At 38.6% G+C, this 12,208-nt stretch overlaps 1 protein-coding gene and 1 long non-coding RNA gene across 3 annotated transcripts in view; both read right to left on the bottom strand.

The window, feature by feature from the left end:
* Positions 1-1,487, bottom strand: part of rhbdf1a (rhomboid 5 homolog 1a (Drosophila)) — a 45,006-nt gene extending 43,519 nt beyond the window's left edge. Inside the window, exon 1 of one of the 2 annotated variants that reach the window (XM_053491985.1) lies at positions 1,178-1,487. The gene's annotated coding sequence lies outside the window, so the exon portion shown is untranslated. Of the gene's footprint in view, positions 1-978; positions 998-1,177 lie in introns of those variants that run through there. The other variant, XM_053491988.1, reaches the window with a different exon arrangement.
* A 3,082-nt stretch (positions 1,488-4,569) lies between these two features.
* LOC128518798 (uncharacterized) lies at positions 4,570-12,068 on the bottom strand. The gene is made up of 3 exons (XR_008357777.1): positions 11,986-12,068; positions 9,161-9,257; positions 4,570-4,660 (listed from the first exon to the last, which is right to left on the bottom strand). It is a non-coding gene; the product is annotated as an uncharacterized LOC128518798 (long non-coding RNA).
* Positions 12,069-12,208: the final 140 nt, after the last annotated feature.

Raw genomic sequence — 12,208 nt, 5'->3', positions numbered from 1 at the left:
GCTGTTGGTGGAGTGGGGCTGAGTTCAGTCAGGGCTCTGTGCAGAACACTCAAGTCCTTACACTCCAACACACTCTTAATACACTGTGTCTTCATGGAGCTGACTCTCACAGAAGATCTCATAACATTGTAATAGGGCAATTCAATATCATCACAAAACACAGATGCCGATTCAATCTGTCTTGCGATTCTGTTTGGATCACAATTTTATAAATGTCCGGATTAAAAAAAAAAAAAAAAAAAAATATATATATATATATATATATATATATATATATATATATAAACTATACACAATATTACCTTGTTTAATATTGTTTGTAGTATGATACTAAACTTAGCAAATAAACCGCTTCTTTCCGAGTCAGAGTGGCGATACACATCATACACATCATATATACCGGTTTTTCCTGTCTACAGTGTCACGGGGGGCCTGAAGCCCATTTCATGAGACTTCCTCATGCACCAAATTGAGTGGATGGGATGTCAATCTATCGCAAGGCACACAAATATATACACACACTAAGGGCCAATTAAAGCAATAATCTGCTTGTCTTTGTGTCTACTGGAAACTGAAGCACCCAGGGGAAACCCCTTGTATAAGGAGAACATACAAATTCCATGCACACAGAACCTGAGGCAGGAATTGAACCCAGACCCTGTAGGTGCGAGGCGACAATGTTGCGACACACGACACATGAATTGCCACTCAAAGAATTGCAATATGTAAACGAATTGATTTTCCCCCCTAATTCTAGTCGTCATGCTTGATAAGGGGGTTGTTTGGGTTATCGTGTGTGACGGAAACCTTAATAGTAAATGACAGGACAAGACAGCTCCACATATGGTCAGGGGTGCACATACTTTTAGCAATATAGTGTACTGTATGTAAGTGTCCATGAACCAGTTCTAGGCTGTAACGCGACACAAAGCCACGCCTCCTGTAACACACACACACACTACATACTGCGACTCTCACCATCAAATAAATGCCCCTGTCACCTTATGCTATGGGCAAATGGGGCAGAGACTGACAGGTGGCACCGCAGACAGGTACAGGCCTGGACACTCACTGATCGGGAGATCCTGGGACATCAGGTCACTGCTCATAGGGTTTAATTATAGGAAATAGAACAATGTTAAAAATAATAATAATAATAATACTGAAATCCACTCACCCTCAATCTGATCCCGAATTATCCGAGTGGACAGAGGATAGAGTTAAGCAGAAATCCCGCGGACACACACACACACACACACACACACACACAGGAGCGCGCTGTCACTTCATCACAGACGCGCCGGAACAATATGGAAAACAAGTCGGGTTTAATGAAACGACATCAAAGCGTCGCGCTGCCGCCGAGTCTCACAGCGCAGGCGGAACAACGATCATCTCAGCGCCGAGTCCGAGGCCGTGATTCCCGCGTAGGCTCCGGTACATTCCCCTGAGTCCCCTGATCCCGCTGCCGCTGCCGGTGAGCCCGTCTCCAGCGCCGGAGCCCCGCCCTGAAGCTCCGAGTATCGCTGCGTCGACCGAGGGGGCCTGGCCAACAGACCAGCCAATCACGGAGCGGATGGGCGGGGCATCAGCGTGGCATGGCACGCGGGCGTGACTAAGCAAGACGTTTCGGTTTTACCCGTTAAAGAGACACGACGGCTTGTATATAACACCTGTTATTATTATTATTGCTATTATTATTAATAATAATAATATTAATATTATTATATCTCACCTGTAATAAAAAGTAATAAACATTTAGTCAGCCACCAATTGTGCAAGTTCTCCCAAGATCAGCTCAACTATGAGAGACAAATAAATAAATAAATAAATCCAGAAAATTACATTGTAGGATTTTTAAAGAATGTATTTGCATTAAAATACTCTACTAATGCGCTACTGTCTCAATGTAAACAAACACATGCACCAATAGATATTAATTAGATAGATAAAGTGAATATTTTTACTGGGATTAGTTCATATTTTCACTTTGGCTAAGGTGGTATAAGGTGGTATATATTTTCACTAACAGTGCTAAGGTGGTTTAAGTGAATTTTAACACGAGTCGTTTTAAGACAAAACATATTTATCTTTATTCTATTAATATTTAAAAAAAATTGTATGCATGTATTTGTGTAGGTGGTTTCAGTTTCAGACTTAATTAAAGTCAGTTCAGTATGAGATGCTGAGTGGGCTGTGGTGTTTAGCAGGAGGTGGGTGAAGAAGCGTTTATAGTGAATGTGCCTAGGGTGCCAAAAAATGTAAATTAGGGCCATCAGTGTGCATTGGACTGTCTCATGCAGTAATATTTTTAAATCACTACAACTCATGAGTACTGAGGACCACCACAGGCTGATGTTAATGAGCAAATACACAATCTGTCTTTCCGGCTTATAACACTTTTTTGTTCTGTGTCCCCAGCTTAGACCACATGCCCTGTGGACCTTATGGGCAAAATGCATTAAACAATATAAATAAGAGTATTTATATTAATAATATAAATTTTTATATTAATAATATAAATTATTATTAATAATAATATTTAAGCTAAATTTCACATTCACTTAAACTAAACACTGTAACGCCATGTCATTTATTCCCTGAGATACTGAAAAGAAGGATCCAGACAGGTTATTGCATTATTAGATAAGACATTACCTAAAACAAAGATATCAGCATGCCATATATTGCATAGTTGAGATTCCTGTTATATTTGCACCAGGGGAGTTTCCACCATGCATTCCATATTCATCTAAATTCATGGTCATGTGCTTAAACCACAGGCCTTTCTTAACAGCTGAGAAAATGAACTGAATATCCTGCATACTTTCTTTATTTGTTTTCTCATTATTAACAATTTTTTTTTAAATAACCGCAAAAAAATGAGTGTGCCTTCACACCTCACAGCTTCGGGGTCTCTGGTTTCACACTGAGCTCAGATTGTTATCTCTGTAACTAGTAATTTCCAGGTTGTAATGATGTCATCACCATGCAAAGTGGAAACAAACATAGACGCCTCCGGGCTTGTCTTGTGTTAGAAACAAAGCTGGCCAGCTTACTGTGATGAGTGCATACTGTATGTTTACATGTTGACTCAAATAAAGCTCTACATGACACTTAGGTGTACAGCTTGTTTATGGTTAAAGCTATGTGGAGCCACAATGACTTAATTAGGAATTTAAAGGTTTTTTTTTTTTTTTAATTCACAAATTGCAGCATTCAGGCAAATGCAGAAAAACTGTCCTGCAACATTGTATATATAGGATGGCTTGAAGGACAGAAAAAATATGAATATTATAAATTACAGCAGATGCTTAAATTGCTCATAAGCCTGAATATGAGAACGCTGAGCACATACTTATTGTATCAGCACCGATTATGTTTGATGCAGAGAGGACATCTGAGACTACTGACTTCAGATCAGTCTAAATAAGAAGGTCGAGTGGTGTTAGGTCTGGGTCTATCTCATTTTCTAGTGTTATTTGTGAAGTAGTCTTGGGATTGACATATAAAGGTCATATCTAATTTAATTTATGATAAATGCACAAAAAAGATCAGTTTGACCAAACTTAAAGTGAAGCTGCATACTATATGTACTAGAGTAAATAATACTGGGAATGTTTTTTTTTTTCTTAAAGGAAAAAAACAGGCTCTGTAGATATATTCTGTTGAAACACTGTTGTGTAAAAGGAGTTTATGAGCTCAGAGATGCTGACTGGTCTCCAGCCAGACTTCCCAGGATATTGCACCTTAGTTGTCCTCTTTGATGCCCTTGACTAATACACAGCATTTACAGTAAGGCCTAAATCAGCAAGAAAGTGCAATAGATTGCACTACAGCACTTAAAGCTGTCTGGCTCCTGATGGCAATAACATGGTCCAGAAGTAAGGAATGAATTCTGAGATGCTCCCATGGGCCAGAAAAGTGGTGAGGCTGAGATGCGGGTTCTGACAAGCCTTCAGTAGCAAATCTGGGAGAACACTCAAGCTCCGCTGAAACCCCATCAATCAGGCAGAGATAAAGGCTGTGAAGACCAGGACGGTGGAAAATAAACAAATGGCCAATAAAGTGTTTCCTTTGCTGCTAACTGTGTGGAAAAGCGTGCAAGAGACTAACATCTCACGATGTCCCCTGGGCCCTGTTGGCCCCACTCGGCCGATAGACGACCTAGCCTGGTCCTCTATCGGCCGAGTGGGGCCAACTACAGGGCCCAGGGGACATCGTGAGAGGAAAGATGCTCTACCATAACCATACACAGAATGATTAAAAAAAACTTTGAAAGCAGTACTCCAACCATGGTTGAGCTAGAAGACATTAATGTACTATTTAGAAACAATCTCATACGGAAATAAAGCAAGAATCCTATTGATCCGAACTGTACAACAAATTTTAAACCACCTCTTTATGTGATCCTACATAACTTCTTGGAGCACACCGGTCTCTCAGGATAGATTTGGTTTTCCTCTTTGGAACAGGAGAACGAGAAGACAGAGTAGCATTGCAGCTTCACTGTGCAAACCAATTAATACACACCATACAGCAAATGTGCCATTTTTGTTTACTCTCAATGCATCACCAAGTTATACCCCCAATCACCATCATGAACAGTGCTGTAGCAATAAAGTCACTCCGGTTTCTCGACACCACCATCTCTCAGGACCTGAAGTGAGAAAAGCACATTGATTTGTCGTTGTTAAAAAGGCTCAGCAGAGGTAAGGAAGTTCAACTTGCCACAGGAGCTGCTCACACAGTACTACTCGGCCATCAATGACCCTGTCCTGTGCACTTCAGTAACTCTTAGGTTTGGACTGCTGAAAGGATTATTGTTGATCCCCTACCCAGCCAAAACTGTATGTATCCAGAGTGAAGAAAATGGTTTAGAAAATCACTTTGGACCCCTCACATCCAAGCCATCTTCTCTTTGAGCTTTTGACGTGTGATTGGCACTACAGACACGAACACTAGGACAGTCAGACACAAGAACAAGTCTCTTACCTTAGGCAATCAACCTCATGAACAGTTAAGTTCTCCCCACAGTGCAAAAAAAAAAATAGTGCAATATGGTGCAATACCACTGATATTAATTTGATAACACCTCACCATCCTGTTCCATTTCTTGTTAATTGGAAGCTTCTGTCACTAAAACAAATTCCTTACATGTGCAAACATACTTGGCAAATAAAATCTGATTCTTTCTAAATGTGATGTTGTAAAAAGTTATGTTCTTTAAATTTTTCATCTTTTGATGCAACTGTTCGATGTCTCATACACATCATCTGCCATGCTTCCGCTGCTCTCAGAGTGCCACCCCTGTGGATAAACGGATAGACGTGAGCCCTGCTGCCAGCTGTTTCTGCTCAACATTCATGGAGTCAAAGGTAAGGGCTTAATACAACGTGTTATGAAAGACCTGCAGTAATTCTATCTCGCCCTCTACCATTCACCCCCCGAGGACCTCACATGCACCTAATGCACCTATGGCGCCCGACGCAGTGCACAGCCGGAACACCCTTTAATATTCATGAGCTTTCAATTAAAATTTTATTTAATCTGAGAGGGCAGACAGAGCAGAGTCATGTTGTAGAAAACCACTGGTAACTAGGGTTAGAATAGGTTAGGGATTGAACAAGGCTAAAACAACACAGAGCACACATTCCTGGGGTCATGTTTCCTACACAGGGTCATGGACTGGTCTGGAGGAGTTGAGCCTATTCCAGGGAATCAGGGGCACAAGACCCAGGATGGGGTGTGAGTCCATCACGGGTCACACACACGCTCACAGCCTAAAGGCAATTTGGAAACACCAATAAAGCCAAACCTGGAGGAAAGCCACTATGGACAGTTGGACATGCAAACTCAACCCTGGAGGTGTGAGGCCACAATGCGTACCACTGTAGTGTTGGAACCCTGTTAGCCATAAATATTATATATTGCTTTATTAAACATTAGCTTTCTTAAACAGGCTGGATTTTTTTATTCTAATACTAATCTTTAGTTTCCTTCTCATAATTAATTTTACTCGTTGGGGTGTAAAATTAAACTTGCACCTCTGACCTACAGTATACTGTTGCTGCAGAAGAAAATCATGAAATCCTTATCAGGTTATAGTTACTTATAGGCAAAAGAAAGTATGCCCTCCATGAATTCTTTGTGTTTTATTTATCAGGCGCTGCTTACTGCTTAATGCATATCCATCATTATACTGTTAATGTGTCAATTCTTGTGATGTCATTGAAGACTGACAGTTAATCAGTGTTAATCATAAAAAAGGAGAAAATATTTATAAAATCTGCATCGGTTGCAGTATGTGCCCAAGTTAATAAAAATCTACTAAGTATATTAAATTCTATCATGTTAAGCATACTTAAGTGTACTTGCTCCAGACTAATGACTAGTATTTTTGAAGTTTGCTATTTTGGAACAACTAATTTTGTACTAAGTGTATTTAATCTATAATTAAATTGTACAAAAGCACAATTCTAAGTGTATTAAGTATTCTTTTGTGTACTAAAGTAAAACAACCTTAAATATACTTAGTACACTGAAAGAATATGGCTGTGTGTGTACTAATGTACATACCTGACAGTAATTTATGAAATTTAAGTATATATTTAATGTATTATAAGTACATTACAGCTATTTTTACTGATTAATATACTATGAGCCGTGTTGGATGTAACACGTTACAGTCCTCTAATTACTTTTTTGATCTAACGAGTAATCTTTAGGTCCGCCATTTAAGTACTCAGTTGTTTAGTTATATTTTCAAAAATGTAATCCTTTATTCAAACAATTTATGTAGTTGGTTGGAATATTTGCAAGGTTATATTGCTGCTGCAGTTCGTGCAAGTGTAGCTTTATGATAGTGAACGCACTGAAAAGACAAAGTTCAAACACATAAATGTTCTTGAATACTCATAAGTGAGTTTCAGCGTGCCGAAACAAGTCTGTATGCTGTGTGCATGAGAGAATAGTGCACTTATATTAGTAGTAGTTAAATATAAGCATTAATAAGTACATATAAATAAGTACATTTAAATTTAACTGAAAATATACTAAGACTACCGTATATAAAAATTTGTATTCTAATGTATATTTTCTACATTTCTACAATGATTATTTCGAGCATATTTTTTAAAAATACACCAATAATAAAATTAAAAAACAAAGTTTAAATAAACTTTGTAAAATTAGACCAACCTTTCACTTAAAGTACAATTTCCAATGATATATTTTTGGAAAGTGTACTATAATACAATTATTTTGAAGTATGTTTAAAGTTTAATTTCAAAATTTGGTAAACGCATGATGTTACTATACTTTTTATATATTAACTGATTGTACAATTTTTTGTTAGTATATTTAAAATGTACTATTAAGGATTTTTATATATTTGTAATACACTGGGATGTGTATGAGCATTTAAATTTAGCGAGCACACCTTTTTTTTATTTTTTTACTGGTCTTACCCCAAATTCTCCTAAACACTCAGAGTTCTCAAAGTGGTTCATTTGTTATGCTGTATGATATGAACGATATTTCCTGATTTCTATCATTGTTTATGATTTATTTGTTTGCAAAAATTTACACTTGACAGCTTTATAAATACTGAGCTTGGTTTTGAAAAGCCACAAAAAAATGTAATTGGACTGTACTGAGACATTGTAAAGTGCATTTAGAAGCATATCTGATGTTCTTTATCACACATCACATTCCACATACAGAGGTGTGACGGTTTAAAGCACATATATACAGTATATACATATAGGTGGACGTCTGGGACTCAAGGAACAGGGTGTGCAGTAAATATAAATGTGAATATAATCTTAAAATGAGTAAATAAATAAAGGCAGGCAGGCAGGCCCAGACGGTGAAGGATGTGGTCAGTTATGCAGGGATCCTCTCGTCAGCTGACAGAGCTATCAGGTTAAATTTAGCAGGGGTTCACTGAGGCAAAGAGAGCTGCCTGTGTTAGAGAAAAACACTCCCACACTCTGACCTCATATTTCACAGTGAGATTTTAACACACACTAATCCACTGGCCAGGTCCTACTGCAAAAGACTATGTCTTTTAAATGCCTTAAATACCGTACGTCCTGTATACTGTAGAATACTGTAGGTCTACTGTATTTGAATTAAAATGAACCAAATGTATAAGATGATTAAACCTAGTTCTAGATGTTCATACTAATTTCAAAATTTAAACATTTGCATTTTATTTGTAGATATAGAAATATTGGCAATAATACAAAAAGGTTTCTATAAACAGGTTTATTGTAATGTTATTGTAATGTAGGAAATATTAGCTAAACACTCACTTACTTATTATCTGTGCTGCTTTATCCTGTATACAGGGGGCCTGGACCCTATCTCATAAAACTTACAGTAGGGCATGAGGTGGGGTACACCCTGGACCCTGGAGGTACTTACCACTTAGCCCATTAGCTAAATACACTCTACAAAACACAGGATGAGTTAAATAAACATGCATTCCATGGAAAGATGCGGCACTTCCAGTTTTCACATCTTCACCTGAAAACACAAACCTAAAATGTGACTTGGTTACATGTATTCCTGCAAAGCCGTTCTAGGAAACATTTATAGACATAGTGTGTAAATAGGTGTGTGAGTGTGTGTATGTGTGTGTGCCCTGCAATGGATTGGCACCCTGTCCAGGGTGTACGCTGCCTTGTGTCATAAGCCTCCTGGGATAGGCTCCAGGCCCCGCATGACCCTGAATACAGGATAAAGCGGTGTAGAAGATGAGTAAGTGAGTGAGTATTCTGCTCTGTGCTTCTTCCCTTCCCTTCTTCAGTACGTTGTTCTGCAGGTGCTGTATGGTAAGAAGAGATGGGCGCCATCTGTCTGTGTAAATGATTTAGTGGGTAAATCGTTACATTTAATGCCCTTTAAAAGCTGTGTAAAGCAAGAAGGACGGCACACACCTGCCATGACAAGGAGAGGTTTTCGATCCCACGTCACCCCTAACATGCATACTTCAATCAGTCAGTGACTGACATTTTTGTAGGATCCTCTTTTATCTTTTTTTATTCTTTTTTAATGAAAATGTCCCAAATGTGTTACTGAAGCAATATGAGATGAAACGCATCTATACTACACTGTTGCTGCGTCCCATTAGCTTTGAGAAGTGGTGACTTACAGGTTCCAGATGATGTTGGTGGCTTGGATCAGAGCCCTTTCCATTCAGCTGACATGCACATGAAAGCAAGCCAAAGCATCATAACACTGACTTCATCCTGAGCAAGAGATATATATATGAGCTAGTCAGAAAACAATCTCTGTCTTCTACTACCAGTCATGCCAGCACAGCTTGTGTGTCTGACAATGCTGCGACCCTGATGCCAGTTGGCACAAGAGGTCACATTCTAGTGTTGACAATCGTCTGCAAGTGTACGAAGGTTAAATGAATACAAAAGATGTAATGGGTATATCAGCAAGAACACATATTTATCACAAGATGCAGTGCTATTTTTCTGATGCATATGCATATTTTATTTTTACTGAAAAAGGGTGGAAAACTAGGGATATTAGTGTGTGCCAATTATCAAGCTGTCCAGGGGTACTCCATGAACAGCTGGCAAGACTTACCACAGCCTAGCCACAGACAGATAGTTTATGCCACCCTCAGGATACTTAAACATATCACTTTACACATTAGCGGGCAACCATGTGCCCTCTGCCTATTTCTGCCACCATTACGTGGTAACCCACAGTCTCAGAGTGTGTGAGTGTAACAGGAAAGCCTTCTGATCGCTGGCCTCACCAGAGCACTGACCCCATGCAGTGTGATAAATTTTATTTTAAATGTAATAAATAAATGGCCAATGATTATGGTTAACCAGTCTCGTTGGTTAGAACTTGGTGACAACTGAAGGTGACAAATGAATCTAAGCACAATGCATATACCAGTTCTTCTTTGGCTCTTTTTCTACAACAACAACAACAACAACAACAACATCATAATATCATCAGCCACTTGAAAGACTTTTAAAGGGTTTCGAAAGGGTATTTTGGAATAAGGTAAAAGGTGGCTTTGTGCTTTTCAGGCTTTAGTCTTTCTCAGTGAGGGGTTCCTCTGGGAGGAGAACCAGGGGCTGGAACAGGCAGCAAGCCAAGTATTTAAAAGTCACTTTGCTGCTGTTGATAACAGACTGATGGAGACTGCAGAGTAAACATGTCAGTTAAATATGTTAAGTAATGTGCCAATTTTGCCACTAAAACAGTAACACACCGTGTGTTTTGACACCTTTCGATCAGAATCAGCCTTTTAGTACTTTGAGCTACAGTAGCTCTTCTATTGGATCAGACCATGGCAGAACAAGAACATCCCACAAGAGATGCTGTTTTGGAGTTGCTCTGACCCAGTCATCTAGACATCACGGTTTGTCCCTTGTCACAGAAGTGAACATTGCCTAAAGTTGATGTGTTGGAAGTAGAAGAAATGGGCAAACATAATGATTTGAGTGACTTTGACAAGGGCCGATACGCTCTGCCCTGAGTAATACAGTGGCTTGCAAAAGTATTCGGCCCCCTTGAACTATGCCACATTTTGTCACATTACAGCCACAAACATGAATCAATTTTATTGGTATTCCACGTGAAAAACCAATGCAAAGTGGTGTAGACATGAGAAGTGGAACAAAAATCATACATGATTCCAAATAATTTTTTTTACAAATAAATAACTGAAAAGTGGGGTGTGCGTAATTATTTAGCCCCCTGAGTCAATACTTTGTAGAACCATCTTTTGCTGCAATTACAGGTGCCAGTCTTTTAGGGTATGTCTCTACCAGCTTTGCACATCTAGAGACTGAAATCCTTTTAGGAGTTGTTCTGTTTTTGAAGTTGTTCTGAGGTCATCTAGACATCACAGTCTGGCTGATTTCGAGAACTGCCTGTTTATTTTGTGCATGATATATCCACCAAGTAACAGGTACCTTAATTATTAAGTGTTTGTCTTCTGTCCTAACTTTTTCTTCTTCTTTTTTTCACTTGTTTTTAACTGATTTATTTAGAGGAAAAAAACTGTGCAAACCAGCATGGCCCTTTGTGAAAAAGTAATTTCCTGCTTGCTAAATCAAGAACAAGCTGTGATTTTTGGAAAGCTAAGTTAAATTTCACTTGTCACACCCAGGCTGGATCTGCTGAATCAAGAAATCGCCTAAATAGAACTTGTCTGACAAAGTGAAAGATCTCAAAATGCAACATGATCTAAAGCAATTCAAAACATATGAGAAACATAGTAACTGACAGGTGTCATTCTGGAAATTTCTAAGGCTATGGGACTTCAATGAATCCAATATGCACAAATGGAGAAAACTTGGAACAGTGGTGAACCTTGTGGCCAGCCTAAAATGACCAAAATTACTCCAAGATCACAGACAACTCATCCAGGAGCTTATAAAAGAACAAGATGCAATATTATTTCGATACCTCAGTGCCCATGAGAGTAAAATTGCAATTCTATACGTATCACGATTTTATATATATTGTGATCCGAGATCACAGACAACTCATATTACATTTTCCCCAGATTTCGGGGACCCTTATGTGAGCACGTGCGGCTTCTAACACACGTAATTTTTCGACTAATTAGCGCCTGTGGTGAGACTGGTGTAAGTGTGTGTAATGAGTGTGTTTGAGACTAATTTGCTCACAGAGTTTGAAGAAAAAGGCAGATCTGAGGCTTTTAATGCACGTGATTTGTGATTTTTGAATCTAACATCATCAGTTGATCTGCTTACTGACCGATCTTACTGACTGCTTACTGACAGATCGACCGTCTTTATTATTAATGTAAAAACATATATATATATATATATATATATATATATAATTTTGAAGTCAATGTGGCCATACAGTATGTGAATCAGCACACAGATGATTCGTGATTTTATAACTGAATCAATGTTTTCTCCATCTCTAATGACAAATATGTAATATCAGGAAGGGGCAAATACTTACCACGCTGTATATAATCCATGTTATTTACTTCACCTGTCAGTTTGAATGTATTTTACTGTTATGACTAAATAAATGTTCATGTCACACGCACACACACACGCACAAGCTGGTAGGAAATCTCTCTCCTCTCTGTGTGAACACGTGTTTCAGCAGAATTGTGTCGCGGTCCCTTTAACAATCCCCCAATTCTTTGCGGTTAAGAAAAAAAAAAAAAAAAAACGAA

The sequence above is a fragment of the Clarias gariepinus genome, chromosome 3 (assembly GCF_024256425.1).
Source record: "Clarias gariepinus isolate MV-2021 ecotype Netherlands chromosome 3, CGAR_prim_01v2, whole genome shotgun sequence".
NCBI lineage: Eukaryota > Metazoa > Chordata > Actinopteri > Siluriformes > Clariidae > Clarias > Clarias gariepinus.
Note: the sequence above shows the minus strand (reverse complement) of the source record. Positions and strands in the feature narration are given on the sequence as shown.